We start from the raw sequence: 26,967 nt of genomic DNA, 5'->3' as shown, positions 1-26,967 counted from the left end.
CAGTTTGAGAGGGTCCCAGGTTCCCTGCAGAGCCTGTGGCAGAGCCTACTGAACACAGGACATCCACCATGAATGCGGATGTGCTCTCTGGGCAAACCCACCTGCCGTGACCCACAGACAGGAGCTCCCGAGCTCAGGGCGGTGACTCCCCACCCCTGACGCGAGCACACAGTGTGGTCAGCAGGACAGGCCTCATTAGGAATCGCACTGGACAAGGCCTCACTCCCCAGACGCTGCATCTCACTGTGTTTGGCCTGCGGAGCTTGGTTACGGAAGGACACAGGACAAGATGCAGCCGTGGTAAAGCCGCCGGCGGGGGAGCAGGCGTTCCCTCCCTTGGGCCTAGTGCGATGGCTCGTGGCTAAAACATCCACCTGTAAGCTCCAAGATCCCATATGGTCGCCAGTTTGTGCCCAGCTGCTCCACTTCCCATCCAGCTCCCTGCCTGCTTGTGGCCTGGGAAAGCAGTAGAGGACGGCCCAAAGCCTTGGGACCCCGCACCCAAGTGGGAGACCCGGAAGAAGCTCCTGATCGGCTCAGTTCTGGCCATTGCAGTCACTTGGGGAGTGAACCAACAGATGGAAGATCTTTTTCTCTGTCTCTCCTTCTCTCCACAAATCTGCCTTTGCAATAAAAATAAATCTTAAAAACAAAAAAGGTTACACCCTCAAACCCACTCATGTAATCTTCCCCCTGGACTTGCACTCCAAGGTCTTCTAGTCTCCCTAGGGGCCGAGTGCACGCCAGGGCTGGTGCTGCCTCTTGTGGGTGAGCACTTAGCCAGGTGACCACACTGCAGGGACAGGGGAGGTACTGCGGGAGGGGCTCTCCCGAGGTGGCAGCAGGGACTGCACCTCCTCCTCCAGCCCTCTCCCACCCCTCGTTCCCTGGTTCCAGCTGGGACATACTCTCAGAGGCCTTGTACTCCCCCTCCCCTGCCTCCTCCAATCAGGCCGTGGCGGGAGGGAGTGTGCGGCTGAGCAGCTGGGTCTGCAGGCCCACAGGCCCAGGTCTAGGATGCAGCCATCCCCCCAGGGCACCGTGGCTAACTGCTCACTGCTGACCAAGTGGACAGAGACTGTGCCATCTCCAGGATCGTTTCCCGGAGGAAATCAACAGGGAGGGGATTCCAGCGAGTGGGCAGAGGGGGACAGGGTTAGGACAGTGCCAAGCCCACAGCCTGTCTGCCCAGGAGACATTGCCTGCCTGAGACCCCTGTGGTGGCCCGTGGGGAGGGGAAGCTGCAGACACCAGAGGGGGAGGTAGTGAGGAGGTGCCAGCCTGCTCTGGGAGCTGGAGGGGCAGGGGCAGGCCTTCCCGCACAGAGGAAGGATGGGGCAGGCTGCAGCCTTCCAGGAGTGCTGCTGTCAATCACCCAGAGTGTCCCACCCACCGATGGGAGAGCTGCCTCCTCCTGGGTGCCAATCACCCAGCGTCCCACCCACAGGATGGGAGTTCTGCCTCTCAGCCTCCCTTTGGGAATCCTGATTCCTGCTCAGAGCCAACGGAAGTGACTTTGAGGCAGGTTGAAGACCCCCTGAATGTGCAAAAAAGTAGGCATCACCACACAGCTTTAGGGTGGTTGCGCCCCCGTAGGGCTCTCAGCATGGCCTTGCCTGTGCTATACCTCCTGCGCCAAGAGCCTTACCCACCCACTGTGACCACAGCCCAGTGCCTTGTCCCAGGGGAGCCCAGGCAGCTCTAACTCAGACAGGCAGGGGCTGCAGGTACCACCAGGCCTGGGCGCCGAAGAGCTCTGCTCAGGTTAGAGACTGTGGGAGGTGCTGGTGGCTCTGGCTAGAGACGGGCAATGCTGTCTTTCGGGAACAGCATGGATACAGCTTAGGAGAGCAGCCGCCAAGGCAGGGGCAGGCGGAAGCAGGCACATCGGGAACCATTCAGCTGACCGCAGCTCCCTTGGCAGCGGCATCTCCAGTTGGGTGGTGGGTGCTGGGAAGACGGGGGAGTAGCCGGGCTGCCTGGGTCAATACTGAGGAGGAGACACGGCCACCACCTGAATCTGTTCCCTCCCCCAAACTCCTCTAAGGTCAGTTTAGGGGGCTTCAGCTTCCCTGGCCACCCGTGGCCACAACTTCCCAATCTCCCTCCAATGGATCCCTGGCTTCCCCCACTGGGTCTCCTACACCGGCTGTGCCAGGACCACTACAGAACCACCCCACTGGACCCTGACATGAGAGCAGGCACAAAGACCTACAGGTTAAAGAGGGCCACACAGCCATGCTCCCCGCTGAGCCAGCCCCAGCCCCCCAGGGTGTCCTTCCAGGAAGCCTTTGGGTTCCTTTCTCCGCCCAGCACACATTATCCCGCAGCTCCATAACTGCCTGGAAGCCTGCAGAATACCACGTCTAACTCAGCCAGCCCTGGCACACAACCCTCCAGCTGGTTCTCACCGGGGCCTCCAGGCTCCTGGCCCTCCGGCACAGCCAATCCCCGAGCTGTTAGCCAGACGGGCCGGGCACCTTCCGCATCTGCCCTTCTCATTCGCCTCGGATCAGAACAGCGTAACCCTCACAGGGCCTCGAGGAAAACCTCTCTCCTGGCTCTGCCCATCTCAGCCGGCACTGCGGAGTTCCTCAGATCTCCTGAGCCCCACTCCAAGTCACGGGGGGAGCCTGGATGCCACCCCTGGTTTGGGCCCCCCATGTGTGGCCACACCCAAAGCATCTCCAACATTTAGAGTGGTGGCTGGGCCTGCGGCGGGGCCACATGGCACCTGCTCGCTCAGTTATGGGTACAGAGTGCTGTCTACACCCTTTCGATGAGGGAGCCCCAGGGCCACATGGCAGGCAGGGCCCTGCAAAACAGGAGACACGTGACTCAGGCCCCTTTCTGCCCACTGAGCATGGTCCTGCAATGGCTCATGGGCACCTAGAACCTTTTGGCTCTAAACCTAGTCCCTTGGGTTGGTGCTTGTCTAGGTCCTCAGCTCTGTAGTACCAGGCCAAGCCCTCATGCCCTTGTATGTCCTACCCTCTGGAACGTAATCTGTAGCTGACCCCGCCACAGCACCTCCAGCCCTCAGCTCAATTACAGTCATCGGCACCTTGGCACCGGGTCGGCCTGCGTCCAGCTCTGCCCTCTGGGGTCCACCCCTCAATTAGCAGGCAGACGCTGTCCTGGACTCTGCTCCAAATCCTCCCTGGCCATGCATGTGTGCTGAGCGCTGCTTATGGGGTCTCTGCTGTCCAACGGCATCACCTGCAGCTCTGCCGAGCCCCTTTGGGCCTCCTGGTGGGGACCTGGGCCCCAGGACTCCTGACCACAGGCCTTCACACGCGCTCTCCCCAGCCTGCTCAGGCATCCATCAGACTTGCTCCTCCAGCACCTTGCTTCCTGTGCTTTCTTCCTTACCACCCCCAGCCCCTACTTACTCCTGTGTCTGTCCTAGCCCTGGGACTTGCCTGAGCTCTCTTCCTCTGATATGCATGCAGGAAAGACTCAGATCTGAAGCAAGACGCACACCGTGCAGTGTCGACAGCCATACGCCCAGACGGGAGCCTGAGGGCTGATGGGACTCCAGTGTCCGTGCAGGCTGGACTGGTGAGGGCTGCACTGTAGGCCGGACGTCGGTGTAACACAGCGCACTTAGAAAGCCCACGGAGAGGATCATCTCAGTGAGTGCAAAACACCTTAAAACCCAGGCACGCTTTTGCAGAAGACACCTCTTGGTGAACTGCTGGAAGTGCCTCTGTGGATTCGGGAAATACCAGCTGGTTAGCTGGACACACCTGGACAGTCTGGCCAACCCCTGAGTCCACTCACCAGATCCCAGGAATCAGCTCTCCAGTGCGGCCCTGCAGCTGGTTCCCCAAGCCAAGTGGTACCTGGAGGAGCAGGTAACAGCCCCAGGCCCTGCTGGGAGCCGTGTGCAGCAGGGCAGGAAGTGGCATGCGGGTGTCACATGACTTACTCATAACCCCAAGCCTTTTTTCTTCCCTTGTATAAAGGCAGATTCATGAGGTGAGAACAGATCCTGCTCCTGGCTCCTCCCAGGCCCTGGAGGGGGTGGCTGGCCTCGCGCATGGGGCAGACCATGCTGCTGTGTGCAGGCAGCCAGTTCCCGGCGATGCCGGCTGCAAGCTTGGGAACCCGCACGCTGGGCTCCCGGCCACGGTTGCCGACCTGCCTGTCCGTCTTCTCCAGAATCTCAGATATTCTTGCACAGGCCTGTCAGCCAACACATTGCCCTGAGGGACAATTCAACAGTAGCAAATCAAGTGAGAAACAAAGAAAAAACCAGCATAAATGTGTCTGGTACCTATCCTTGTGCACATGGACCTGGTGTGTTCTGGGGTGGCCATGACCAATGGGGGCCACACCCAACGGGGGTGCACACGGCTGTAGGAGGCTGGGCCCAAGTGTGGCTCTGGGTCCCTCCCTCACCAGTTCCATTCATGCCTTCAGCTGATGCCTTCTTCACACTGATTATAACTGTGCAGTATCACGCGGGTGTTGTCAGAGCTCCTCTAGGCTAGAAAACACAGTATGAGTTTCGGCCTGTGCCCCATGCCCTGTCGCTAGCTTCCTGGGCCGGGTGCTAGCCCCATCCGCCTCTTTCACCTGCTCCCTTCACTGCCCAGACAGAAAGGCGCCCGACCCCAGAGTGCCCTCTCCCCAGCACACAGCTCTGGCTAGCCCCATGGAACGTGGCCATGTGCGAGGCGACCTGGCTTTCCCAGACGTGCTGAATAGACAACTGTGGGCTCCACACCCCAAACCCTCTCAAAGGCAAGCAACCACACCTGTGCATCTGGGCAATACCCCACGTGCAGGGCAGCTGTACCCCTCTTGCCCAGGCCAACTTCCAGGGCAGCTGGGAGGCACCCACTACTGTGGGAGAGAGAGGGGGAGAGAGACAGAGCCAGAGAGAGAGAAAACGAGATACCATCTGTCCCTAAGCAATGCAAGTCTAGCCTCCAGGTCCCCTTGGTGGCAGCGCCCGTGCTGACCGAGTCTGCCAGCTCTGGGGGAAGAGAGCCTGCTTCCCACAGGAAAGCACGGCTGGGGAAGGGAGGCTCGTCCCAGTGCCCACACGCAGGGCACTTCACTGGAGGGCAGGCTTCAGCTGGGGAGAGCCACCGGAGAGTCCATGGGCGTAAGCTGGATGACACAGGGAGGGAAGAAGAGCCACGTGCCCCAGGTCCAAGACAAGGGATGTGGCACCTCAGCGAGTGCGCACTGACCTTGGGGAGGGAGGCTCCAGGCTTGGCACTGCACCAACACAGCTGGGACAAAGAGGTGCCACACGCCACGCCTGCTGGGTGGCCAGCACTCACACTCCTGCCCGCTCTGTGTTCCTGGAGCTGACCTTTCACACCTTCCTACATACCGTGCACCCAGGCACAGCCAGCTTGCACCTGTGCCTTGTTCTCCCCATGCCATCCTATGCTGGCCCCATCCACGGTGACCCGGCTGACAGGGACCTCTCTGGAGATTCAGCCCAACGCTGAGCATCACAGCAGCTCTGCTGCTTCTCCTAGCTCCCGCAGCAGTCTCAGCTCCTTGGCTGTGATACCCAGTAAGGCCAGCTGCAGGGTGAGGGTGAGCTCCAGTTGGCACCAGATGCGAGGCGGGGCAGAGGGCACCTTGCATCTCCTGTGTAAGCATTAACTGGGGAAACACACCAGCAAAGGAACAGGCAGGCAGGACGGCGAGGGCCAGGCCCCGCGCTCTGCGGCCTCCTGCTGTCCCCTGGCTGCTGCGACAGAGCTGAAACACGGCCCCATGTAGCCTCATGAATGCTCCGGGAGCAGAAGAGCTGGGAGCGCATGTCACAATGGAGCTGTGCAGGCCCTGCCTCTGCTCAACACACCAAGTCACATGTGCAGGCCAGCCAGCCCTGGGACCCACCTGACGGCAGACGGACAGGACCATGTGACCAGTGCCAGTCGCAAGTGCTCCAAGCTCTGGGCCCTGGGCCTCGCCTGCAAGTTATCTTTGAGGATGCTGGGCTGTGGCCAGCAGACAGGGTGGTCCTCGGGACTCGAACTCAATAACCAGGACAGCTTGATGCCAGCACTGGGAGATCCAACCCCAGGCACTGACGGACCATGAGCCTTAAAGCACTGAGTCAAACGTAACCTTTCTTTTTAAACCAGCCCACTGCCATCACCTTGACACTGTGTCTAAAGAAGCTTTCTACCAGGAGTATGAAGGGCTGTAAACACTCTGTGGACTCTCGGAAGCCACTTCAGCGCCTTCTTTCAGCTCACATTGGTTTGAAAGCATGGCTCTGTCAGTCTCCCATGGACACCCCTTGGCAGTACAGCCCTGCCAAGCCCCGCCGACCTCACAAGTGGGGTACCTGAGGCTAGTTGGATACTGGGTTTGCATGAGCCAGAAAGCACAAAGGTACTTCTGGAGTTTAACCCTGCCTGGGCTCACGCCTGATGCTCATGTCCAAGATGGGACTGGAACACTGTGGAGCGTCCGGAGCTGCCACGCTACGGTGGACACAGGTGGACAGCGGAGCCAAATCACCCAACAGCCTGCGTGAAAGCTGCTGGATGCACAGCGGGTCCATGGTGCAGGGGCCAGCTCAGGGACAATGCCCACGCGGGGACACGGCACCCCAGACTAGCCTACTATGGAAGAGGATGGCTTTAGGTTCACCCAGCGACAGACATGCATAAAAGAATATCGACGCAGTCTGCGTGTGTGGGTTTCCACAGTGAAGAGCAGTCGTGTCCAGGAGTGACTCCTCAAGACAACGCAACAGGAGTCCAAGGCCAACCTGGACCTTGGCATTCACCAGGGCAAAGAGGACTCTCGTCTCTCCTCCGTCCCTCCTCCCAGCAGGTGCACCTGCCCTCAGGCCATCGCAGACACGAAGCCAATTGAATTACCTCCCATGCCAGGGAGACCAGGTTTCCAGGAAGGATGAAAAGGGACTCTCCTAGAACACCTAACAGAACAGGACAGTCACTCAGCAAAGTACTGAGAAAAGTTAAAGCCACAACTTGTGCAATGAAACCATGTTTCACTTTGTTGTTAACCATGAACGGCTGGGATTAAGATGTCACTTGACATGCCTGCATCCCACTGTGGGTCCCGGTCCCCCTCTGTGTCTCAGTGCCTGGTTCGAGTCCTGGCTCCACTCCCGACTCCAGCTTCCTATCCAAAGAGACTGTCGGGGATGGCTTAGGTAGCTGAGCGCCCCTGCCACTCCCGTGTGGATCTTGGGTTGGTTCTGACTTCTGGCTTCACCCTGGCCCCTTCCCAGCTGTTAGGGCATTTGGAGAGTGAACCAGCGGCTGGTATCTCTCTGTATCACTACCTTTTACATAAAATACACACATCCATGGGCACTGCTGTGGCACAGCATGTTAAACCTCTACCTTCAGCAATGGCATCCCATGTGGGTGCTGGTTCGAGTCCCAGCTATTCCACTTCTGAACCAGCAGTGGAGGATGAAGTGTCTGGAGCCCAGCACCCACATGGGCGACCCAGAGGAAGCTCCTGGCTCCCAGCTGCAGACTGCCTCTGCCCTGGCTGTTGCGGCCGTTTGTTGCGTGAACTAGCAGGTGGAAGACAGATTCAGCTCTGATTTTTTCTGTATCTCTGCCTTTTAAATAAAAATATTTCATTTACTTAATTTGAGAGGCAGAGAGACAAGACACAGAGAGGGAGAGACAGACAGCCTTTCTTCTGCTGGTGGGGGCTGGGCCAGGCCCAAAGCGGGAACCTGCAGTCCGTGTGGCCTTCCCTGTGGGTGGCAGGAGTCCATCTTCCACTGTTCCCCGTGCGTATTAGCAAGGAGCTGGATCAGAAACAGGGCAGCTAGGACTCAAACCAGCTTAACCTGTTATACTGCATAAATGAAAGCCTCTGAGTGTACAATTCATAGTAAAAGAGAAGTGTATTTAAAACAGAACACGCATTTCATTGGGTGTCAGATGTACAAATATTGTTTTCTATAAAATTGTCTTATTCTCCCTGCTTTCCACATTTTATAATAAAAAAAGGTCCATTCTAGAGCATCCACTCCCAACCCCAACATCGAGTCTCCATTCCTGCAGGTTCCGGTAACTCCGCCAGGCACACGTCCAGGGGCTCCGAGTTCCTCTCCGCCAGTCAGTCCTGGTCATTCTAACATCTAAAGGTGTCCTCGCTTCGCCTGCCTGGTGGCTCTACTACCTGGCAGCCAAGACTCGGCCCACCTGACAGGAAGCAGAGGTGGGCCGGCAGCAGAGCTCCATCCGCTGAGAGCAGGATGCTGCTGGCCATGCCTCGCTCAGCAGGTGTCCTCGCGCCCAGCAACCGGTGGTGTAACCATTGTTGTGTGGGCGCTCGCCCTGCACCCTGTGTGCATTTCACCCGTCCAGCAATGCCTCCACGACACTGCCACATCCTTATAACTTCCCCTTGGAGATGGGGCGGCTTCCCCACCAAGACCTGGACTAACGAAAGTGCACTTAGAGTTTACCTGGATGCTTGGTGAGGAACTGGACAAAACCAAACAGTGAACAGGTGAGCAACTGCTGCTGCCCGACTCCTCACCGCGTGCCGCTGCCCGACTCCTCACCTCGTGCTGCTGCCCGACTCCCTCACCGCATGTGCCCGTCTGCCATGACGTCATCTTCACAGGAGCTGTGAGGGTTCCTGCCGCCCATCTGCCCACACCCACAACAAGGACAGCCCTTAATTAACCGTGACAGCTTCGTCAGGCTTGCCCATGTGGATGGTCTGGTGTCCACGCATCTTCTGATTTCACAGTCCCACCAGTTATTCTCATTTGTTTTCCTTCCAAATTAACTTGGAAAACAAGCCAAGAAGACATCTCACACCGCCTGACTCTCTCTAACAAGCACTTCTGTGGTCTGCGTGGTCCTGCCCCGCAAGTCGTTCTCCCGGCCCCTCAATCTTCCAGAAGACCCTGCTGGGTCTTCACTGGACTGGTATTTGGCTTTGCTGCTTCCCACAGAGGAACACCTGGGTTTGAGCCCCACTGTCCCACTTCTGGTTCTACTTTCCCGCAAAAGTACAACTTGTCTCAAGGGCTTGGGTCCCCAACACCCACCTGGAAACCTGGAATGAGCTCTCAGCTCCTGGTTTCAGCCTGGCCCAGTCCCAGCTGCATGAGCACTGGGGTCGTGGACCAGTGGATAGAAGAATTCTCCATCCGCCTTTCACATAAACAAGCTTATTTAAACAAAACAAAAACAAGTCCCAGAGCAGTGCACTGAGGGTAAGTCAAGCTTTGGGAACTGTCACACACACACAAACTCAACTCCACCCTGGGTCCAAGAGGCAACACCGATGGTTATGAGCAAATGGGTGTGCTTGTGCTCTGATAAAACTTTATTTATAAAAACATCAGCTGGGGGCCACAGTTCGTCTTTGTTGAAGCCACAGTTAGGAGCATGTGAACCTCTGGCTGGCAGCTCAGAACCTGGCATCCCTAGTCTCTGGCTGGGTCTCTCAGAACAAACATCTCACCACCTTGCAAACATCGCTTCCATGCAAAGAGGGAGCAAGAAAGCATTTTTGATTTTGTTAAATAGTTTATGCACTTTAAAATCTGAGAGAGAGAGGATCTTTCAGCACCGGTTCACTCACCAAAGGGCCGTGACCTCCAGGGCCAAGCCAGGCTGAAGCTGGCAGCTTCTTCAGGATCTCCCTCATGGGCTCAAGCACTGGGACCATCCTCCACTGCTTTCCCAGTCCCAGGCAGAGAGCTGGATGAGAAGCAGAGTAGCTGGGACCCACACTGGCAGTCCTATGGGATGCTGGTGTGGCAGGCAGTAGCATTACTTATTATGCCCTAAAGCTGGCCCCATAAAAACACTTTCTGCAGTGCCTGGAATATGACAGGTGTTGAGTCCGGGGGTGGGGGTCCTGGGGGCATGAGGATACCCCACAGCTGTGGCACCAGGAGGGACTGTCTTCTTTAAAATTTCCCAGGAATACTGGGGAAAAAATCACTGATTTCTGTGTGGAGGCATTTCAAGTTCAGGCACAAGGATATAGTTTGACAGGAGTCAGCTGGTGCAGGTGCACTGAGGAGGCATTTGGTGGGCTCGCTGAGATGCCGCTTGGGACCCCACAGCCCACATCCATCCCCTGCTCACCATGTCCCCTGCTTGTGGTCTCTGTGGCTACCAAGACTGCCTGGTACCCAGGCAGCGCCCTGTGAGAGGCAGCTCTGGGAAGAGGATGAGGCTCCTGGGCAGGATCTAGCCCCGTCCTGCTCACCATGAATTCCTCTAGCCTGAGTTGGAGGTTGGCAGGCACTTACAGCTGTGTACCCACAGCATGACGTCACCTGCCCTGCCCAGCCGCCTCCGCACTGCCCGCCCAACAGGCACCAGGGAGCCAGGGCTTCAGGATCATGTGACCAGCAACTCCTCCAAGAGTACTGTCCCACCCACAGGGAACGGCAGCGGAGGGCTTGGGCGGCTGAAGGCAAAACTAGCGGGCTGCTATCACCCTGGCCACTCCAAGAACTCTCCAAAGCATGACTCCTTCCAGTGGGGCACACACAGGTTGCAACAGAGGTTGCACATACACACACCCCCCCTCCCCGACACTGGTCATGGAGCACAGCATGGAAGGCAAGCCCTGGACAGCAGTTCCCAGCCCCCTGTGGGGATAGAAGTCCAGTTGAGGGGACACAGAAGGTGCAGTGGACCAGAGGGAGAGATGGCAGACAGGACAGGACCAGCAAGTAGCTAATGGACCAGGAGCCTGTGGTTCCAGCTGACTCCCACCCTGGCATGACATTGCGAGCATCATATCTGGGGCTCCCAAATGCCTTCTGCACAAACCCAATGTCACCCGCATCCATGAGACTGGAGGGAAGGCCAGGGGATGCAGCAATGGTGTGGGGACTTGTAGCCTTGTGGCAAGCAGATATTCATCGGTCCTGCAGCCAGTGAGACAAGCAGGCCCTGCGGTGCACAGGAGGCCTGCAGGCTGCACGCGGGACAGCGGCTCCGGCCTGAGTCCCACACGGCCAGTGTGAGGCTGTGCTCAGCCCATCCTAGCAAAAGCTCAGAATTACATCTGGGTCTTCTTTAGTACCCTCAGGGCTGCCCCAGGGACTCGGCTGGGGAGGACCCAGTCAAGGAGTTAGGCTAACAGGCAGACGGGGCCAGGTTCTTGATGCAATGTCTTTAAAAGTGGACAAGATGCTGGCTTTCCCCTCCCCCCGCCGCCTAAGGCGGCAAGATCAAAGTGTGAGCCCATGCTGAGTTCCCAAGTTCCTCATGAGACCAGCAGCTCACTGCTGGGCAGTTTCTCCAAGGTGAATCCTGCTTCCCTGAATGTCCACTTTTATCACAATAGCTAGGAAGTGGCTTTCAGAGAATGCCACCTGCTTATCTCCCCAAAGCCACCTTTGGCCAACCAGTCGACCTCCTCTCCTTGGAACCTCCAAATTTATCACCAGGAGAACAGAAAGAGATCCCCATCGCACCATTCTGATGGCTTTGTTTTGAGCAAGCTAGACAAGATGATGGATTCTGCCACTCTCCAGCCCTGAAGAGTGCTGGCTCTCATTCTACTCACCCAGACTGTGCTTAAAAGGCAACACTTCCACCCTGTCCTCCCGTCTTTCCCTCTTGAAGCTGCCTCCTCCCCTGCTGACCACTGTGGCAGCAGGCTTCTGGTTTAGTACATCTCACTTTTCTCACTGAAACCACGAGCCAAGAACCAAGGAGGTCTCCATGCTTTGCAGCAAATCCCCCCCAGCACGTGCATGCAGAAGACATGCCAGTGTTTGGGAGTCAGGTGTGTATGTGACCTCTGGGAGGAAGCAGGTGGATCAGAGTGAGGGCCCCAGGCCAGTCAGCTGGGCAAACCTGCCTGTGGCCCGGGCTCATGGCCATGGGTGCCCACCCTCGTAGCTCAGGGGTCAGGGCCCCTGCTTGAGCAACTCCATGTGTCTTACACACATGCCTATGGGGACACAAGAACAAGGGGGCAACGCAGCAGTGTCCCTCAGCTCCCAGTGGAAGAGCTTCAAGGAGTATGCCCTCAGCTGGTGTGACCTGGAAATGGGGCTGGCTCCCTGTCACACTGCGGCTTGATCACTGCCCAAGTGTGAGCAGGAAGGAGGCAGCTGGGGACCATGTGCAGAGGCCCAGGGACTGCACTGTACCTATTTCCTGCTTCTGGCCGCCACGCCATTGGCCCGTGGCATTCAGAAGCCATCAGAGTTCACGGAGCATCTTTACACCCACAGGCTGCCCTGTGAGTGGACATAAGGCCTGCGTTCACCAGGCCCAGCCCCCTAGGCTAGGAGTGATGGCTTTACTTAACAGCAGGGTCAGCTGCGTGACTACAGCCAGACTGGGAGCTCCAGGACAGGATGCAAGGAGGACTGGGTCTGTCCTTGCCGCTGGCCAGATGGGGGCCCTGGGCTGCTCCAGCGGCCTCAGGAACCTGCTGGTTTCTCGCAAGCACCGCTCACGTTCACGTCTCCATGTCTGCCCAGCATGATTGCATGTTCTGGGACCCACAAGGGCAGCAGTACAGGGGTCTCTTCTTAACTGAAATCAAGCAGCTGGCTCAGGAACACTTGGAAATCAGTACCACTATTCTCGGCAGGGGCCCGGACGCTGAAGGTACGGGCAGCAGGGAGAGGAGCCAGCACCCAGGAAGTGTCAACAGCCATGGGTATGGGTTGCCCTGTGAGTGGGGACTCCAGGTGCCTAAGCCCAGAAAGAGGAGGGGCATGCAGATGGGGAACCACAGAGAAGATACGGCCCTGGGGCAGACACTGGAGCGAAGTGGCTGTGAGCCTGTGGACCGGACTACCAGCCACCCTAAAGTTGGCCGAGACGCCAGGGGAGTGCAGCTCCACTGACCCTTGAACTTCCAGACTGTGAGGGACTGCTGAGGGGCAGGGCATCTGCCTGCACTGCCTGCCTGGCCCTGGGGCAGCCCTGGCCAGAAGGCGGTCAGAGCCCCTGGGCTCAGATGGATGTGGGCAGGACCTGGTATGGAGGAAGCAGGTAACAGAGGCAGTCTTCAGCTCAGGCACTAGGGAGTTGCCTGGCTCCAGGTTTGGTGAGGCAGGCTGGGGCAGGGGCACCATGGAGCAGGTTCTCCAACCTGCAAATCAGGGGTGGGGGAATCCCAGGAGATGAGGGAACCCCCAAAGCCAGAACTTTGAGAAGGCTCTGGCACTCAGCCAACTGGCCAGTGCTCCGGTGGCGGGGTACATGGTAATCCCAGCAGCCACAGGCTCGCCTGCAGAGAACACTCAGCCCTCAGCTTCGGGGGATGCACTCTGTGCAAACTGCTGATACCCAGAAAACTCCAGCAGGCACTGGGCTTCCCATGTGCCCTCCTGGGCAAGGCTCTGCCCAGCTAGACCAGAGCTAGGCTTCACGGTTGGGGGTGTGGAGGTCCGGTGATGAGTAACTCGTGACTTGATTTTCCCGGCAGTTCTCCCAGTTAACAAGCACTTGGAAAGGGACCCTGGAGCAAAGAATCCACAGCCAATCCCATGCCAACCTCACCCTTCCAGAATCCACAGGAGTATCTCGCATGTCCCCGAGGAGCCTTTTGGATGGTACGGAGACCCAGGAGGCGGGAGGGCACAGCTGCAGGTGTCCCTCCCTACAGCAGGTGTCTCCGTTCCCTGGCACATTTCCCAGTGGTGCTCACCACCCTTCAGGCTGGCTCTTTCTGGCACGTTCTCTCTGGCCTCTAAGAAGCCATGTGGCCATAAGGCATGGGGCCTCCTTCCCTCAGCTCACAAACGCCCAGCTGCCCGCTGTCTGCCCAGTACACCGTCCCCTTCCCCTTCCTCCCTGGGTGTCTCCCCATTGTCCTGTGTCCCCAGTCCACCTTGCCTTGCTCTTCACACGGGGGCATCCTCCTGGGGGTGGCAGAGAGGAGAGGGGGAGGAGGCTGCACTAAAGGCAGTCCAGCTGATGGCCAAGTCAACGTCTGGGTGGTGACAGTCCCATCCTGCCCAGAGAGAACGTGCCACGCACGTGTTGCCCCAGCACCCCTGGGTTCCCCATGCCAACCTCACCCTTCCAGCAAACAGCACCCCCAGAAGTCAGTGCAGCAGCCAGTCCCCTAGCAGTGGGAAGCATAGCCCAACCTCAGCCCCTCGGACCTCTTGGGCTGCACATTTATTGTTTTTCATTGGAACCTGGGGGTGGGGGACAGCCTTCAGGCTCTCCACCCAGCACGTGTCAGCAGCAACCAACCAGCCCTTGTGGTGACTAACAAACTGTCCCCGGGCTGGGGCTGGGGCAGAGCTGTCCAGGGCCAGTGAACTTTCTAGACTTGGGGGGCCCTTTGCTCCCAGGGCAGCCACTCAACAATGCTGCCTTCACAGCACAGAAGCAGCCTGAGAGCTTGTGTGGGCGCAGCTGGGTGTCAATCAACTTCATTCACAAAAGCAGAGGACATGCTTGACCTGGGACCCTGCCTGGCCCATCCCCGGGCAGCAATGTCCCCGCCAGCCCTGCCTTGCTTTGGCCACTCATCTGACACTGCCCCCGTGCCCCACTCCCCCAGCTCCCAGGCTTGGGTCCAACCCCCCCCCACCCGGGTGAAATGGCCACCCCTGAGATTCTCACAGGAGATGACACCCGCAGCTAAGGCCAGCCATGTGCCAAATGCTTCCCAGGCATCTTCAGCAACAACAGAGCAGTGGTCGGAGCCAGTGTGACCAAGGGCACCTGACATTCACCTGGGCTATCTGTCCCTTCCCGCCCTCTGCACCCAGAGCAGAGCTGGAGCCCCCGGGGGCAGCAACAGCAGCACCTTCCAACATTCCTGGTCAGGGCTGGGCCTGGCAGCAAAGCCAAGTGTGTGGGGGGATATCTGCACCCTGAGAGCCATCACAGGTGTAAGGTCTCTGATCCACCCCCAGGCAGTAAGCACACCGCCCCTGGGATTTCTCAAACACAGCCACTCCACCCCAAAGGCAGAGGACAGCAAGCCAAGAAACCCAAACAGGGCCTGGCTGGGACAACGGGGGGAGTGGGGGCTGCCTGGCTGGCCCTGCCTCCCGCCTGTCCTTCCACTGGCTAAGTTCACAGCGGCTCCACTCTAAGGCCACTCCACCACAGCCCAGGGTTAGCGGCTGGAGCCAGAGGGCTGGGGCCTGACAGCTGCAGGGGCCAGGTCTCTCTCCACCCACTGAGGCCCCAACCTCCTCCGGAATACAGCCCCGTACGGCGAGTGTGGTAGCCCACCATGCAGCGCTTCGGGATGCCCACTTCCTGCCTCTCCTCCTGGTCCCTCTACTCCTTGTTAGAAGGCGCCTTAACCTTCAGGCCTGGAAGGGTTCAGGCCGTTCCCCACGGGGTCCGCAAAAAGATGAGTCACCAAAGGTCAGGCCAGCAAGGCCCTGAGAAAGTCAAGGCAGGTGGACACTTAGCTGGGCAAGGCCGGGCGGGAGGCCCAGGAAGCCTCCAGATAGGGAGCCACCAGATAGGGAGCTGTGTCTGGCCTCCTGCTGGCCTGGGTCTGGGTTAGCCCCGTGTTAGCACAGGTGAACCTGCAGAGGGACAGTCCCCTGTGTGACGGTCACTTGTGGCTCTTGGGGACAGGCATGGTGGGGTGGGGCAACAGAGTGGGGTTAAAGGCTGGGAAGGCTCTCAGAGAACTTAGAAATCAGGCTAGAGCTCTGACTGCACAGGGGACCCAAGTGCCCACGAATGTACGACTGGCAGAGTAGGAGTGATGCAGCCCCCAAGGGGACAGAATCTTGACACCCAGCACGGCCTGTGTGACCCAGGACACTGTGCTGAGTTACAAGGTTCAGACACCTGCTATGGACCATGATATTCTAACACTGAAATCTACCCAGAGAAGGTAGAGGCTGTCGCCACACAGCCTTGACCTCTAGCCCCTTGTCAATCATGCAGGTTCAGCTCTTCACATGGGAATCATGAGCCAAGCCCCTGGAGGCCCCATGGACACGGAGCTGTGGGTAGGCACACACAGCTGTCCAGCCGCAGAGGACAAGCTGCCCTGCCACCCCGGAACACACAGGACAGTGAGGAAAAGACGCCCAAGGAAAAGAACCCGCTGCTCCACCGACGATCATGGACAGCAGCTCCTCCCACTGAGCACTCTCCCGCTGCCCCCGTGCAGCCTGGCCTCGCCACCCAGCCAGGAGGGCCACACTGACCACCGCACCCCCAGTGTCCTGGTCTCTGCATGTCTCATTCACTGGGCACCCTGCCCTCCATGTCCACCCGGAGCCTCTGAGGGTCAGACCCTGGCTTCATCCTGGGTGCTGCTTCCCAGACTGCGCTTAAGGAAGGACCAAAACAGGATGGGCCCAGGGCTGACCACACCCGCCTGTCTGTCTGCGGGCGGCGGAAGTATGAAGTTCAAAGAGAGCTTGGAAAGCCCACGCATCTGAGGAATTTCTACAGAGACCTGGTGTTGGGCAAGAGCTTCTGGAGTGAGTGACATACAGGCTGGCCTCCCCACCCTAGCAGATGGAGGCCAGGTTCAAGTTACCAGGAGATCAAAGACAGAGGGATGGGTGCTGTGCCAGCATTCCTGTCCGGATTCCACTACAGCGGGCCGCTCTGGTCTCCTGCCCCCACTGACCCTGGCCGGGGCCCAGTCTGCGTGCTCTGGGGATTCTGTGTACAGACGGATGACTCCTGCTCAGCTTCTGACATGAGTTCCTTGACTCACACACCTGTACGCAGAGGCTGGTGCAGGCTCCACCCACCTGTCCTTGGGAAGCTAAGGCAAGACAAAGCTGCAGGAGCTTTGCTAAACAGCAAACCCCTCTGGCAACCTGGGCAACTAGCCCCCAGGAGTCCTTCAAGTGACGGCCCAGGCATCTCTTGCTCCCCACCTTCCTTCCAGCCAAATCTGACCACAGCCCTAGAACCACAGCCTGGGGAAAGAAACGTGCCCAGTGTTGGGAGCCACTCAATGGTCCCTTTCCAGAGGCCCCAGGAAAATCTGCCCCCCCAACATGGAGGAGCCCTAAGAGTCAGCAAGGACCCCCCTGCCTGTCACATGACCACGGTGACCCCAGGACTGCCAGGACTTGAACCCTGGGCTGCCACGGGCCATGTAGAGTGCACTTGCGGTTTCTAGATGTTAGTTCAAGTTCAACAGATCTTCGAAGACAAGTCAACAGTAACACCCCGACTTAACAAAAGCAAACAAAGTGAAAGATAAAAAGGAAAGGAGAGTCCTGCCCTGTTTTCGTCGGGATGGCCGGGACCTGTGGGCCAACTGCCCAGTGTGGGCTCCCACCCCAGCTCTTGTAGCTTGTCTCCAGGTTCCCGAGCTTTGCTTAGCACTGCGTCCAGGCCAGGGCTGCAGGAGTTAACTGGAACAAAGGCACCAGAAATCTGAAACAGGCGCAGGAAAACCCACTCTGCATGCGACGTCTGTTCACAGCAAGGGAAGACCGCTGAGCTGGGTGGTGGCCAGCCCTGGATGGACACACATGTTCTGGGGCCAGTAACGGCTGTGCCCACCAGACCAGCGTACAGGCCAGGTCTGTGGGGCCCTGTGCAGGACACCCTGCCAGCCCACAGCCTCTCAAGATGAGCTGGTCCATCGACTGACAGCAGACGCACAGCGCCACACGAGCAGCATCCAGGCAAGATGGCTAATGAGGAAGGGAGGCAGTAAGCTGTGTCCACAGATAGCAGTCTGCACTGGGAGGGGATGTGGAAGCTGCCAGGGGTCCCCCAAGGCAGGACCAGGCAGCACCTGCACCAGGCGGACCTGGGGGTCGGGCACAGAGTGGGTCCCGACAGTGAACACGGTCAAGCCTCAGCCTCTGCCAAGCGCTCACCTTGGCTCCAGGTGAGAGCAAAAAGAATCCCTGGGTACACACACAGGGCTCCAGGACCTGCCTCTACCCAAAGTTGGCAAGCATGGCAGCCTGGCACCCAGACCAGGGAGCTAGACCAAGGAGGCCCCTACTTGCCCTCAGGGAACAGGGGCTCTGCCCAGTGGCTGCCAATCCCTCCCGTGACCACTGGGACCCCAAGGGCAGCCTTAGAAAAGTGGTGGGACTGAGTGGTCAGGTGCCAGCCCAATAGCATGTCTGCAGAGAGGCCACACAATGGCGGTCCCGAGCGCCAGGAAGCATGTGAGCAGATGAGACCTGGAAAAGCTAAATGGTTGGCTTGGGGTGCCAGGGCAGTGGCAAAGACAGGAAGAAGGAAGGAGAAAGGCAAGGAAGGAAGGAGCGTGCCAGCTACCTCTGGCACTCCTTGGCCCAGCCGCAGCCCCACTTCCCGTCCCCTCCCCGACGGAGAAGCAACAGGTGCAGTGTAGGGGGCCAAACAAGGCCGGGGCCTGAGTTGGCAGGGGGTGGGGGAGAGCGAGCTGGCCTGTCTCTGATTCCTGAATGCTGAAGTGGCAGCCGAGGGCAGATCCTGCAGAGCCCTACCACGCACTGGCGAGTAGCCTTTCCTGGGTGAGCGGCAGGGCCTGGATGACAGGGGACAGGGCCAGAGGCATGGATGAGGGGCTGGGAGGGTCCCCAGGGCTGCGGCGCCTGCGTGCTGCGTCTTCCCAACTATTTCCTACACCCTTGGGCCCCGTCTCTTCCAACAGTCTCCCATACCTCCTCCCAATTTTCCTATTGGGATCATCCAAGTGCACGCTGATTCCTTCTGGCCTCTAACAAGCTCTGGAACTCCCCCAGCTCCATTCCCACCGACAGGGAGCCAAGCCAGGAGACTCGCCCGCTCATGGAGAAGCCGGCCATGCCCTGCTGGAGCAGGCTGCAGCTGGACCCTGCAGGCTCCTGACCCCACCCGAATGGGCTCCTGTCCTTATCTCTGATATGCCAACAATGTTTGCTGGGTTAGAGACCAAAGCCCCTGCCTGCAGTGGTTCATCACTGAGGCACGAGGGGCCTCACGGGCATTTTAACATCAAGATTCTGAGAGTCCTGGGCAGAGCGCCACGTTCTGCCCCAGCACAGCCTGGGGGTTCCTTCCAGGGACCCCATACACCCACTGAAAGCACCTGTAAGCACAGCCTGCAGGCCACCTGGCTGAGACAGCCCAAGCAACTTGGCTCCAAGGTCACTGGAAAGTCACACACAGCTTTGAGACTCTACTAACCAGGATGCGGGGAGTGGGAGCAGGAAATCATGGAGCATGCCAGAGTGCGGGCTGTGCCTCAGCTGTCAGAACCAAGAGGTGGGGCATGCATTCATGGCCACTGACCCGCACACTCCATAACGGCCAGGTGGATGTCAGAGGATCACACGTTGGGGCCGAGAGAGACTCAAGCATAATCAGGACAGCCTAGAGAGCCTGGCCCTGCAGGCTGAGCCCAAATCAAAGCAAGGACCTGTGAGTAACTGGGCAGGTGGGGGCCTCACAGCCTTCCCTTTAGAGACCATCCTAACCTGTTCCCTTAGCTGAAACCCGGCCTTTCAAACAAATGCACGATTAAAAACAGACAAGAAAGCCATAACTTTGACTTCTCTGTGGCTCATCTCTGCAGTCTGGGCGCCTCTCTACCATCCGGCACCTGGCAGGAAAGTTAGGTCCATGCCCCCCTGCCAGGTGCCTGGGGGCAGCAGGGAGGAGTGCGGAGACACAGGCTGACCAGATATCAGTTGGCCGCTGATTAATATGCCTTGGAACTCAAACTTGGACTTGGTCCTCGTTTTGGTCTGTGAAAGGGGCAGGCACTCACGGCCACCAGGGGATCATGGGCTTTCTCAAGCCTCGGACTCCTGGCCTGCAGCTTGATCCCAGACCTTGCTGGCAGGTACCTGGCTGCGTTCCACCGATGCCTTGGTTCCGTCACTCCTAAGAGATCCGAGTCAGGGGTCACGTCTGCCCCATCACTGGGTCTACTGATTGCAGTGGCAACACCCGAGGGTGTCAGAGGAGACCACTCCGAGGGCGACCACGGAGGGTCAGGAGCAGGCTGACAGAGCTAACTGCTGCTGCAGGAACCACGTGTAAGTCACTCAGCAGTGGCACTCCGGGGCAGGACGCTCCTCCTTCACAGCTGCCTCGGGTCCGGAGGCTCCAGCACTACGCTCATGCTTCAGGCGCCAAGCCACAAACGCTGACCAACACTGGTGACCACCCACGGACCGTCCCAATACCATCATGAACAACAGGTTCAAGAACCTGCTGCATTCAAGGCAAGCCAAGGTGGGAGGCCCTATCTGCCCCAGACGGAGGTGACCAGGCACCCCCTTGGCTCATCTCCAGGGGGCACAGCCCCTTACCACCTCCGTCTCCTCTCCCCAGACACAGCTGGCCCAGCACCAGGAAAGGCAAACTGCATCAAAGTCAGCCAGGCACCTGGGGGCTGGAGACAGGCCTCACCCCCAAGCCAGGTACATCTCCCTGCACCAGTCTGCTCAGGATGGGGTCTGCTCTGGCCATGCTGTACCCCGAAGACCAGAGGGGCGAGAGCACATGGGTGGAAGCAGAGGGTTGCTCAACCCACCAGTATCTGTGGGTTTATCTGGAAGGAACTAGGAGGCTGACTTCGGAAGCCCTGTAGGCTGCTGGCTGGAGATGCCAGGCCAGAGGAATGCGAGGAATGTGGGTGTCTTTGGGTGGATTTCATAGCAACCCAAACAGCCTCCTCCCCGGCCAGAGGCTGCACTTATAAGGCAAAGCGCTGCTGGTGGCCACTTCCTGAGCCAAGAACTTGAAGCCAACCCAGGGCTGGTGGAGTTCCTCACCTCTGCATTCTGACCCTTCTGTCCATCTCAGTGCTCAGGCTGATGCTGGAAAACCCCGTAGAGGGGAGGTGGCTGGGATGCCGACCCAGGGACAGTCTACTTCCCTGCCCACCCCCCAGGCGTACAGAAAACCCCTGAGGGACCCACCCGACAAAGGAAGCTGGCCTACCTCACACACAGCCCTCCCCACCTCCCGGGGTCATCTATCCACCTGGGCTTGCTCTTCCTAAACAAAGTAGCCAGGGACTGAGGGCAGCCGCTTGCTGCCTGCCAGGGGAGCAGACCAACAACAGCCAAGACAACCTCACTCCACCCTGCCCCGTGGATGCCAGCCCACGCCACCTCCTGGCATTTTCTGCCACTGTCCCCCTGCAGCCCAGCCTGGGGCCACCTGTGACCCAGGCCCTCCCTGGGTGGCACTGTCACATCAGAAGAAAACCCCTTTGTGCAGACACAAAGGGCAGTGAGCTGCCCATCCGGTTTCCCAGTGGAGCCAGAACTTTCTGTAGGTGGCCACAGACCAGGGATTCCATGACAATCCGCTGAAAGGAAGCGTTGCTCTGGGAACATTCCGGGGCCAGCACTGAACTGCCCCCTACAGACAGCCTTTCCAAGCTGGTGACACTGGGCTCAGGGTATGAGAAGGCCAAGAGGCTGCTTGCAGGGCTTCTGTAAGGTCAGAAGCTTCTGGAAACTTCTGGAAGCTACTTCTCCTTCCTGTGGCTCATCTGTAACGTAAGGGGCTTCCGCCACAAAGCAGTTCCAGGCACAGCAACTGGTTCGAAACACCACCTCTGCATTCCCCACCTTGGAGATGTCTCCCAGGTCCCCCTCTGCCTGCCATGACGGGAAGAGGCTATTGTGTGAGACAGTTTCCTTCAGCTGGAAACCCCGCCCATGTTCCCTCTAGAGCCCAGTGGCCGTGCCGAGCATGACCTGGGAACGCAGCGATACACACCCGATGGCCGGGCAGAAACGAGGCTCACCCCTGAGCAGCGGTCAGGCTCCAAAGTACATGTGCAAGGCAGGTACAGCGGTGGACGCCGTCACCTGGCCATGGCCTGACCTTCACTGCGAGCCCTATCTGGGCTAGCCAAGGCAGTGGACACCAGCGAGCCATCCTGCCACACCCAGCCATGCCCACCCCCTCCCAGGACAGCCACCAGGATGACACTCCAGCCTTCCGAGGGACTTCAAGGCCAAGCTGTGATGGACGGGGCACACCTCACCTGCCACAGCCCCCCTATGTCAAGGCCACTCTGTCCGCAAGACCCTTACTCAAGACAGACACCGAGGGACGGCTTAACATACATGACATGCAATTAAAACAAGCATGGCCAGTACCCAAGGGGACAAGGGTGATGCGTGGACAGCAGCCCCAGGTTCCCATGCGGATCCAAGACTTCTAGATGGACAGGCGGGTGTTGAGGGGACACAGGGCGGGCACACAAGAGGGCCGTCACACGTTCACAGAGCGCACGCTGAAAGTAACGCACAGGTTTCAAACTTTCCACACCAAACTTTCTTGTGCAGGGGCCGTGTTTGGCTCATCTCCAGAGAGCGCGAACCTACAGAAGCTACCCAAGTCACAAAGATCAACGAAAAGCTTCATAAGTTGATGACCTCCACCAGGGCCCAGCACCACGGCACCTGGGCTGCCTGCATCCCAGTTCAAGCGCTGCGTGCTCTGCTTTCAATCCAGCTCCCTGTGCATGCTCCTGGGAAGCCAGTGGAGGGCAGGGGAAGTCCTGGGGCCCCTGCCACTCATGCGAGAGACCCAGGTGGAGTGCCATGCTCCCCGGCTTCAGCCTAGCTCAGTCCTGGCAGTTTTAGGAACGTGAGGCGTGAACCAGTGGATGGAAGATCTGTCTCCCTCCCTCTCTGTCACTTGGTCTTTCAAATAAACACAAAAGTGAAATCTTTTAAGAAATAGACACTATGAGAAAGGACACAGGAAATGACAAAGCACATTCGTAAATGGGATGAAAGAGTCTGACCCCCAGGAGGTGGCGAGCGGTGCGAGGGGCGCCCAGACCTGGAAGGGGAAGGCCGCACACCAGGCTCACCACAGTGGCAACAACGCCACCACATGCAGTGGGGGACTCTGTCATGCCGCAGTGACCAAGGCCTGGGGGCAGGAGGGAGCTGGGGGTGGCCACGGAGGGGTGGGTGTGGCAGAAACGTTCCCAGTCTCTCGCTGACCACACGTCTGCTTTCCATTCCCGAGTCTCGGGTCCTTCCTCAAAGTCACACGCCTGGCAGCCCTGAGAACCCAGAGCTCCTTAGCCCCTGACGCCTCCATCAGGGTCGGGGATCCCCACCCTGGGCCTCCCCACATCCAAGTCTGTCACAAAGGGAGCACGAGGGAGGACCCACAGTGCCACACCATCCTGCCTACGGCTGCGGCTGCCCAAGGGACAAGGTGCAGGGAAGCAGGCAACATCGTCCCCGTGCCCTAGCAGCTCTGAGGCTCCTAGACTCCTCCAGGCTGCTGGCCGCAGCCTCCAGGGGAGTCCGAGCAGGTGCCAGCCCCTGTCCACCAAAGGCTCCCCATCGGAGTGGGAGGCAGGTCCCTGCCTAGACCCCACAACTGTTTCTTGGACGTTCATATTTTTGTTGTTGTTAAAGACTGATTTATTTATGTGCAAGGTGGAGTTACAGAGGGAGCGGCAGAGAGCTGCAGTGGAAGTGAGCAGCCAGGACGCAAATCCGCCCCTAAGGGATGTCGGTGCTGCACGTGGTGGCCCTGTCTGCTGCACCACGGTGCCTGCCAGCTGCTGTTTTCGTATTTGTAAATAGCTGGGGACAGGGTGGAAGGGCAGAAGCTGTAGGACATTCAGGACGCGGCACCTGCTGAAACAGTTCAGGACATCTTTGTGCTGCCACAACACAGCTGCAAAGACAGGGCCGTTAGGGTCCACACACCCAGAAACATCTACTGACCGTCCCAGCCAAAGCAGCGGCCCCTGGCTCAGGGCAGAGGGAAGTGGGCATTCACTCACAGCATGCGTGGCTGGGCGCCAGGCGTATTGGCCAAGAGTGGAGCTGGGACAGCAGGAGCAGGCGAGGGCAAAAATGGGGAGGTGTGGGCAGGAAGGGAGATGGCAGAGCTCTCCTTCACCCTGGGCTGGCTCCATCCTCAGATGCGGGCTGCAGGGCACCTCCCTGACCGCACTGCACGCCTGAGCCTGGCTGCAAACACAGCCCAGGCTTTCGGCTGTCTGGAGGGGGGCCACCATTCCATTCTAGAACAGGCAACTGAGAAAACTGGCTGGTCAGCAGTGCCTTTACAGTCATCCTATCGACGCAGTTCAAGCTATCAACAAAAACGTGACAGCCATCACCTGGGCAGGTGCGGGGCGAGCCCCGTCCGCAGTCTCACTGCTCCTACAGCTTCCTACGCACAGCCAGGACTGGCACACTCACTTCTAGAACCACAAAAGAATTCGGGGCTGGCACTGTGGCAAAGCCAGGCAACCTGCTGCCTGCGATCCCAGCATTCCACATGGCCACAGGTCCGAGTCCTGGCTGCTTCTGATCCAGCTCGCTGCTCACGCACCTGGGCCCCTGCCACCAAAGTGGGAGATCTCCATGGAGTTCCTGGCTCCTGGCTTCAGCTTGGCCCAGCCCTAGCTGCTGTTTGACCAGGCAGAGAATGAACTAGGTGGTGGCCAATTTCTATCTCTGCAACTCTGCCTTTCAGGACAATACATCTCATACAGAAATTCAAATTTTATGGAGAACATGAAAAGTACCACCCTGTCCTGACTCACCCTGTGAGAAGCACTAAGCACACACGGGGATACTAAGCACCAGTACCACACGCTTCTCTGAGCTGCTGAGCTGTGGATCTTCTCAGGGTCCTGGGAGAGGAACGAGGGTGGTCAAGTTAACATCGCAGGGCTGCCTACCCCAAACACTCCCCTAGCAGAGCAGTGACAGAGGTGGAGGCTCTGAGCCTGCCCCTTCTCCCTCTGCCACATACACACCTGTCCCACCCCCTCCCCCTGAGCCCCAGGAGCCTTTCTCCTCCTCCTTGGGGTTTCTGCTTTAGCTGGTGGTGCTGGAAGCTCCTCATTTACATAAACAAAAGGCTCAGAGTGGCAGGCACTGGTCCCTCCAATGCCAACACTTTAAGACCACGCCCCTATACGCCACCAGGCTTCCGCGGTTTTCTGGACACACCCTGGGAACCATGGGTTTGGGACGCCTGCGCCGGGAACATACTCGGCTGTTTCTAACACCTGTTCTGGGCCGGGGGAGGCGGCGTGATGGTGGGCAACAGGGCACATGCTCAGCAGAAGAGCAAAGCCTGGCCAGTAGGGGTTTCAGCTGTTCACCTGCGAGCTTGAAAGCTGAAAAAAAAGGTTGTGCTCTGAGCCCAATGCGCCCGCAAGCCAGCCCCCACGACCTTGGTCAGCAGCCAAGCCCAAAGCAAACAACCCAAAGACAAAAAGGCTGCAAGGGGACAGGATGTCTCCAAGACCGGGCTCCTACACTGCACTTCCTTCCTGCTCTACTGCGTCCAGCACAGACCATAAACCCGCCCAGTCCCTGGAAGCCAGGGGGAGCCTACGTCAGGTGTCCCTGCTGACTCCTAGGCTGGCCCTGCTGCGTGCTACCACCACAGGCCACCTGGACCTGCCTGCTTTTGCCAGGATGGGGCAGGACGGGCAAGAGCCTCTTGTGTGTGTCACCAGGACAGCCAGTGCTGTGGTGCTGGGCACCTCCCTTCAGCTGCACACAGAGCTGTCACTGACCGGGCGACACCGCTGGCAGGGCAGCCCAGCCATCTGACCCTGTGCAGTCCGATCTTCCCCAGGTGTCGCTCTCTGCCCTTAGCCACCATAGGAAGCCAGGGAGCGAAGAAGACACTGCAGCCACCCAAGCTGGACTCCCTGGGGAGCTCTGAGTCCTTTCCAGCCAAGAGCCGCCAAGGGGCAGCTGGGGGCTCATACCTGCTGCTGTGCTGCAGGAATGCCCACTGGGGTCGGGGCTGTGTGGCAAGGAGCAGTCTTAGCTCACAAAAGCACCAGGGGCTTGCATGTCATCACCGTGAAGACACGTCGGGCTGGAAACCTGAACAAAGCCTGAAGCACACTGCTCTTGCTTCCCCAGAAGTCCTCGGTCTCCAACCCCTTGCTGGGATGATCGTGTTACCCAGCAAGCCAGGCAGCCCCGAAAGCCAGGAATATCTTATCTAGAAAAAGAGGCATTTGCGGGGCTGGCGCTGAGGTGTAACAGCTAAAGCTGCTCCTGCAGTGCTGGCATCCCATGCGGGCACTGGTTCACGTCCCAGCTGTTCCACTTCCAAACCAGCTCCCTCCAATATGCCTGGGAGAGCAGTGGAGGATGGCCCAGAGCCTTGGGCCCTGCCTCCACATGGGAGTCCTAGATGAAGCTCCAAGCTCCGGGACCAGTCCAGTCGTTGTGGCCATTCGGGGAAAGCACCAGCATCCGGAAGATCTCTCTCTTCTCTCTGTGTGTCTCACCCTCCTCTCCTTAAGTTTGCCTTTCAAATAAACGAATCTCCAAAAAACTAAGGGGACACTTGCTGATCTTGACGTGACACCGTGTGGGGTGACAGCAACCCGTCGGCCCCAGTCTCGGAGCTAGGCTGGCCAACCCCAGGCTGCTCCCTCGGCGAGCCCACCACCCCCGGGGCACAGGGGAATATGTGGCGGCCACGCCTCTTCCACCTCTAAGCCTGTCTTACTCTTCCACCTGCTGCTCCCTCTGTGGGGGGAGGCTGAGTGAGGGTCTGTGGAGCAATCTAGTGGGCAACCAGTCTCCGGTCCTTCAGGGCCAAGTGAGCACCAGCCATGAAGGTGTGGTGGGTGCCTGTTCTTACGCTACCCTCTCGTGCCTGAATGGCCCGCGGGGGAGGAAGGAGGAGCCAAGGCCAGGGCCAGCGATTCCCGAGGTTCAGCCGGCCACGGTGGGAGCCAGGGGCTGTTTGGGGTCTCAGTAGCAGGAAGTGGTTAGATCACTAGTGGAGATGGTTAGGTCCCTAGTGAAGGTGGTTAGGACACTAGTGGAGGCGGTTAGCATGCAGGCAGGAAGTGGTGGGGTCACTAGTGGAAGTGGTTAGATCACTCACAGGAAGTGGTCAGCTCACAGCAGCACCACCATTGAACAGGTGGTGTAGTCTGAGAGACCCCTCTTGGCTTCCTCAAAAACGAAGCAAAGCTGCCCCCATGCTGCCCCTCTCGGGTGGGCCCACCATCTCAGGATCCCGAGTCCTTCACCGCTGTGAAGCCCCTCTATGCAGAAGACAGCGCTTCCGGGGCCTGGGGCCTGTCAGTAACCACACA

The 26,967-nt window shown here is 58.7% G+C and overlaps 1 protein-coding gene across 1 annotated transcript in view; it reads right to left on the bottom strand.

The window, feature by feature from the left end:
- Positions 1-26,967, bottom strand: part of SH3BP4 (SH3 domain binding protein 4) — a 55,691-nt gene that overhangs the window by 13,002 nt on the left and 15,722 nt on the right. The window lies entirely within an intron of this gene.

The sequence above is a fragment of the Ochotona princeps genome, chromosome 5, assembly GCF_030435755.1.
Source record: "Ochotona princeps isolate mOchPri1 chromosome 5, mOchPri1.hap1, whole genome shotgun sequence".
Lineage (NCBI taxonomy): Eukaryota > Metazoa > Chordata > Mammalia > Lagomorpha > Ochotonidae > Ochotona > Ochotona princeps.
This window is presented reverse-complemented; position numbering and strand designations above follow the sequence as displayed.